The following is a 6,396-nucleotide window of genomic DNA, read 5'->3' on the forward strand; positions in this document are numbered from 1 at the left end:
TTCTTTTTCAATCTGAAACAGTTAACTATTACATGGCCAGGCTTCTTACAATAGTTACAAATAAGACCAAACTGTCTTTCCTTCACGGGTTTCCCTTCCTCCTTACCTTTCTCATTAACATCTGATTTAATTTCTGATTTACCTTGAGTCTCCATGTTATTTTTCCTCTTAAAAATTCTGCCCTGAGGAAATTTATTCTTATGGATTAAAACATACTCATCAGCTAATCTAGCACAGTCCTGCAATTTATCAGTACCCCTCTCATTTAAGTAGGTCCTTACTTCAACAGGAATGCTTCTTTTAAATTCCTCCATTAAAATCAGCTCTCTCAATGTACCATAGTTCCCATTTACATTTTTAGAAGAAACCCATCTCTCAAAACACACAGCTTTATCATAGGCAAATTCCACATAAGTCTTTTCCACAGACTTCTTCAAACTCCTAAATCTTTCTCTATACGCTTCAGGGACTAATTCGTATGCTTTTAGATTATGCATTTTCACAATATCATAATCAAGTGCTTGCGCAGCAGTTAAAGCTGTGTAAACTTGTTGTACTTTGCCTTTAATTACACTCTGTAACAACACTGACCATTTATCTTTCGGCAACTCTGACATCCGAGCAATAGTTTCAAAATGTTGGAAATATCTTTCCACCTCTGTTTCACTAAATGGAGGGACCAATTTAATTTCTTGACTAGCAACAAATGGCTTTTTAGAACCAGAAGACTGATTCCCAGACATTAATTCCTCCATTGCATAATCAAACTCCCTCTTTTTCTGAACAGCTTCTAACTTACAACGCTCCAATTCTGCTTTACTTTGTTCCAACTTCATTTGTTCGATTTGCAACTGCATCTCCAGATTACTTATTGGAAACAACTCTAAAATCGATTAATCAAAAACACCCGAATCCACATAGTGTGACACGATTTTTCTCTGTATTACAGCCTTTGATGTAGTCTGCAAAATACCTTTAAGTTGCAATTTATTAGCTATCTCAGATACCTCAGTTTTTTTCGCCTTCGCTAACAAATCCGTGCCTGGCGAAGCCAGAAACTCATCAATATTCATCATTGCCGAATACCACACACAAGTCAATCAAACAAAAGAATCGAGTATTCCCCGTTTCCAAAACACCGACTCAAAATTCAACAAGCATTTAAACTCAAATGATCCAATCCAGACGCAGCCCCCATATTTATGTTACGGATTCAGGCAACAATAAATATATGAGTTAGGCAAGGGTTTTTATAACAAATAACACATTTATTAAACACTGAAAACAAACCCCCCAAAAGTAAACAAGTCACTAACGTAACCGGAAATCAGCTACTGTGTGATGTAAAGCAATGAAGCTTACAGTCTTAAAAGCCATGTTGCAAGAACAGTTCTTTAAAGTAGTATTGCCAAAAGTTCAAAATGCTCACAGTCCATTTAAAGTAGAGACTTTTTAAGATGATTTAAATTCTCTTTCATGTCGTTTTGCTTCGGGTCCCCAAAGTCGAACGTTTCCCACAAAGAATTTATGGAATGAAATGGCTTAAAGGCACTGACTTTTTCTTTACCACCATTCTCAATCCTTTCTGGTATTTCCCTGGGATTAACATGAGAATAGTCAACAAAATCCTTCCGAATAAGGATCAAACAAGGTCGAACCCGTTTCACCGTCGAAATTGATTCTCCTTGAACTTTAACTCCTGAACTCCGATCTTCACTCTCCACTGATTCTCAACTAGCAGTATTGTAAGAAACTGTTGGCAATGACCTTTTAAACTTTAGGCATTAGATAAAACTTCATCCTTCAACAAAACTGCGTCATAACATTAAATCATGCAGTGGCATGAAGTCAACATGGCAAATCCAGCCACGAACTGCCCCTCCTCACAGGGAGGGGTCCTCCTCTTATACCCTGTAAAAAAAACCTGTCACATGATCTCTATTGGCGGGAAAATGATGTCACTCCACCATCACAAGATCATTACCTCATCCAGTATAGCTTCAACCCCAGTCACGTGACAATGGTACCACTGTCACGTGTCACGAGTACGTAACACAACTAAAGAGGAGGAAGTACTGGCACTTTTAAGGGACATAAAAGTGGATAAATCTCCAGATCCTGACAGGATATTCCCTAAGACCTTGAGGGAGGTTAGTGTAGAAATAGCAGGGGCTCTGACAAAAATATTTCAAATGTCATTAGAAACAGGGATGGTACCAGAGGATTGGCATATTGCTCATGTGGTTCCATTGTTTAAAAAGGGTTCTAAGACTAAACCTAGCAATTATTGGCCTACAACACACACAAAATGCTGCTGGAACACAGCAGGCCAGGCAGCATCCATAGGGAGAAGCGCTGGCAATGTTTTGGGCCGAGACACTTCGTCAGGACTAACCGAAAGGAAAGATAGTAAGAGATTTGAAAGTACTGGGAGGAGGGGGAAATGCGAAATGATAGGAGAAGACCGGAGGGGGTGGGATGAAGCCGAGCTGGAAAGGTGATTGGCGAAAGTGATACAGAGCTGGAGAAGGGAAAAGATCATGGGACGGAAGGCCTCAGGAGAAAGAAAGGAGGGGGTGGGAAGCACCAGAGGGAGATAGAGAACAGGCAAACAACTAAATATGTCAGGGATGGGGTAAGAAGGGGAGGAGGGGCATTAACAGAAGTTAGAGAAGTCAATGTTCATGCCATCAGGTTGGAGGTTATTGACGTCAGTGGTGGGTAAATTAATGGGTCGTATTCTTAGAGATGGTACATATAATTAGCTGGGTAGACAGGGTCTGATTACAAATAGTCAGCATGGATTTGTGTGTGGAAGGTCATGTTTGACAAATCTTATTGGATTTTTTTGAGAGGTTACGAGGAAAGTTGATGAGGGTAAAGCAGTGGATGTTCTCTATATGGACTTCAGTAAGGCCTTTGACAAGGTTCCACACGGAAGGTTAGTTAGGAAGGTTCAATCATTAGGTATTAATATTGACATAGTAAAATTGATTCAACAGTGTCTAGATGGGAGATGCCAGAGAGTAATGGTGAATAACTGTTTGTCAGGTTGGAGGCCGGTGACTAGTGGTGTGCCTCAGGGATCTGTATTGGATCCAGTGTTGTTTGTTATATAACATTAATGATGTGGATGATGGGGTGGTAAATTGGATTAGTAAATATGCAGATGATACTAAGTTAGGAGGCGTTGTGGATAATGAAGTAGGTTTTCAAAGCTTGCAGAGAGATTTAGCCCAGTTAGAAGAGTGGGCTGAACGATGGCAGATGGAGTTTAATGCTGATAAGTGTGAGGTGCTACATTTTGGTAGGAATAATCCAAATATGACATACATTGTAAATGGTAGGGCATTGAAGAATGCAGTAGAACAGACTGATCTAGGAATAATAGTGCATAGTTCTCTGACGGTGGAATCTCATGTGGATAGGGTGGTGAAGAAAGCTTTTGATATGCTGGCCTTTATAAATCAGAACATTGAGTATAGGGGTTGGGATGTAATGTTAAAATTGCACAAGGCATTGGTAAGGCCGAATTTGGAATATTGTGTACAGTTCTGGTCACCGAATTATAGGAAAGATATCAACAAATTAGAGAGAGTACAGAGAAGATTTACTAGAATATTACCTGGGTTTCAGCACCTAAGTTATAGGGAAAGGTTGAACAAGTTAGGTCTTTATTCTTTGGAGCGTAGAAGGTTGAGGGGGGACTTGATAGAGGTATTTAAAATAATGAGAGGGATAGATCGAGTTGACGTAGATAGGCTTTTTTCCATTGAGAGTAGGGGAGATTCAAACAAGAGGACATGATTTGAGAGTTAGGGGCAAAGGTTTAAGGGTAACATGAGGGGGAATTTCTTTACTCAGAGAGTGGTAGCTGTGTGGAATGAGCTTCCAGCAGAAGTGGTAGAGGCAGGTTCGGTATTAACATTTAAAGTAAAATTGAATAGGTATATAGATAGGAAAGGAATGGAGGGTTATGGGCTGAGTGCAGGCCAGTGGGACTAGGTGAGTGTAAGCATCGGCACGGACTAGAAGGGCCGAGATGGCCTGTTTCCGTGCTGTAATTGTTATATGGTTACTTTATTTGCCTCAGTCACCTTATGGACATACAATCAATTGATGTATATAAGCTATCATATGTATTTATATTTATGGTAAGGTTTTAAGTTATTACTATTATGTTCTTTATGTTTTGTGTGGTTTTTTTGTGCTGCATTAGATCTGGAGTAACAATTATTTCATTCTCCTTACGCTTGTTTATGGGAAATGACGTTAAACAATCCTCAGTCTTGAATCTAATGGTGGTTGAAATAATAGACCGCTGTTACGCTTATGAAGCAGCTTTAGATCAGAGGGCTTATGCAGTCCATTGTAGGAAGGTTAATACTATCCTTTAACACAGTTGTATTGGCAAGAGTAACTTCCATGGACAGTGTAGTCGTGTGCTCCCTTCACAGCTCCTGTAATTCACTGTGATTCAAGGGTGTAGTATGCATTGCTAAACCACTTTCTGAATATATGGACCCTTTAGAACACACCCAATAACATGACCGGTTAGTACACAACACACATTTATAACTAAGATGAAGTGTTAGGACAGTTAGTGTCAGGAGGTAGTTTTGTACTTGGGCAGTAAACAGATGCACAGGCTATTCAAAGCTTATAACATATAGTCAAATGCAATGTTGGCAATTATTTCAAGTGGAATAGAATATAAAAGCAAGGAGATAATGTTGAGATTTTATAAGACACTAGTCAGGCCACACTTGGAGTATTGTCAATAGTTCTGGGCACCATATCTCAGAAAGGATATGTTATCATTGGAGACAGTCCAGATGAGGTTCACAAGGATGATTCCAGAAATAAAGGGGTTTGAGGAGCATTTGGCAGTTTGGGCCTGTACTCAGTAGAAATTAGAAGCATGCAAGGGGATCTCATTGAAAACTACCGAATATTGAAAGGACTAGATAGGGTGGATGTGGAGAGGATGTTTCCTGTGGTGGGGGTATCCAGCCCAGAGGGCATAGCCTCAGAATTGACAAGTGACCCTTTAGAACAGAGGAAAAGAGGGATTTTTTTTAGCTGAACAGTAATAAATCCCTGGATTGCTTTGCCATAGACTGTGGTGGAGGCCAAGTCTGTGCATATATTTAAGGCGGAAGTTGATAGCTTCCTAATCAGTCAGGGCATCAAAGGATGTGGTGAGAAGGCAGGTATATGGGGTTGAGTGGGATCTGGGTTCAGCCTGATGGAATGGCAGAGTAGACCTGATAAGCTGAATGGCCTAATTCAGCTCCTATGTCTTATGGTCTTATAATCAAGAAAACACACCAATGCCTCTACTTCATCAGAAGGCTTAAGAAATTTGCCATATCCCTTTGACTCTCACATCATTTTATAGATGAACCATAAAAAGCATCTTATCCAGATGCATTGAGGCCTGGTACAACAACTGCTGTGACTGACACTGCAAGAAACTGCAAGGAGTTGTGGATCAGCTGAACATATCCGGAAAACCATTCTCCCCTCCATGGGCTTCTTTACAATTCTTGCTGCCTTATAATCAACAAGCACCTGACATAATCAAAGGCCCCATCCACCCAGACATTCTCTCTCCTCAATATGTATTGTATTGTAGATACAATAGTCTGAAAGCATGTACAACCAGGCTGAAGGACAACTTTCATCCTGCTGTTATAAACTAATTGAATGTCTCACTAGTACAATAAGATGGACTCTTGAACTCATAAGTAAAGACTTTCACCTTATCGTCTGTTTGCACGGCACTTTATCTGTAACTGTAACACTTCACTCTGCATTCTGTTATTATGTTCCCCTTGTGCTGCCTCAATGCACAAATGTGATGATCTGCCAAACATTGGACTAGACAAGTGCAGAACACTAAACATAAAGAAAGGTGCAATAGATCTAGTAGAATATAAAACAGAGCAGCAGGATACAGTACAACTGACAGATAAATAAGAAACATACAAGTATCTGGGATATCAACAAACAAAGTAAATGGATCATAGTGCGATAAGGGGAAAACTTCTGACAGAATTTACTTCAAGGCTTAAGAAAATCTTTCAAACAATGCTTAAGAGTAAAAATATCACACAGACAATAAACACTTCCACTTTTCCCATATTAATGTATTCTTTTGGCATAATATCTTGGTCCAAAACTGATCTGGAAAATTTACAGAGAATAATAAGAAGGGAAATGACTACATTTAGAAAACACTATGTAGACTCAAACACACTTAGATTAATGCCAAGAGGAAGCTGAAACAATCCAGCACATCACAGGATCCTGCAGCAGTTTAACTCAATCTGATTACTTACACAGGCACAAACAAGTTGCAAACGTCATTCACCAAAACCTTGCTCTAAAATA

The sequence above is a fragment of the Hemitrygon akajei genome, chromosome 5, assembly GCF_048418815.1.
Source record: "Hemitrygon akajei chromosome 5, sHemAka1.3, whole genome shotgun sequence".
Classification (NCBI taxonomy): domain Eukaryota; kingdom Metazoa; phylum Chordata; class Chondrichthyes; order Myliobatiformes; family Dasyatidae; genus Hemitrygon; species Hemitrygon akajei.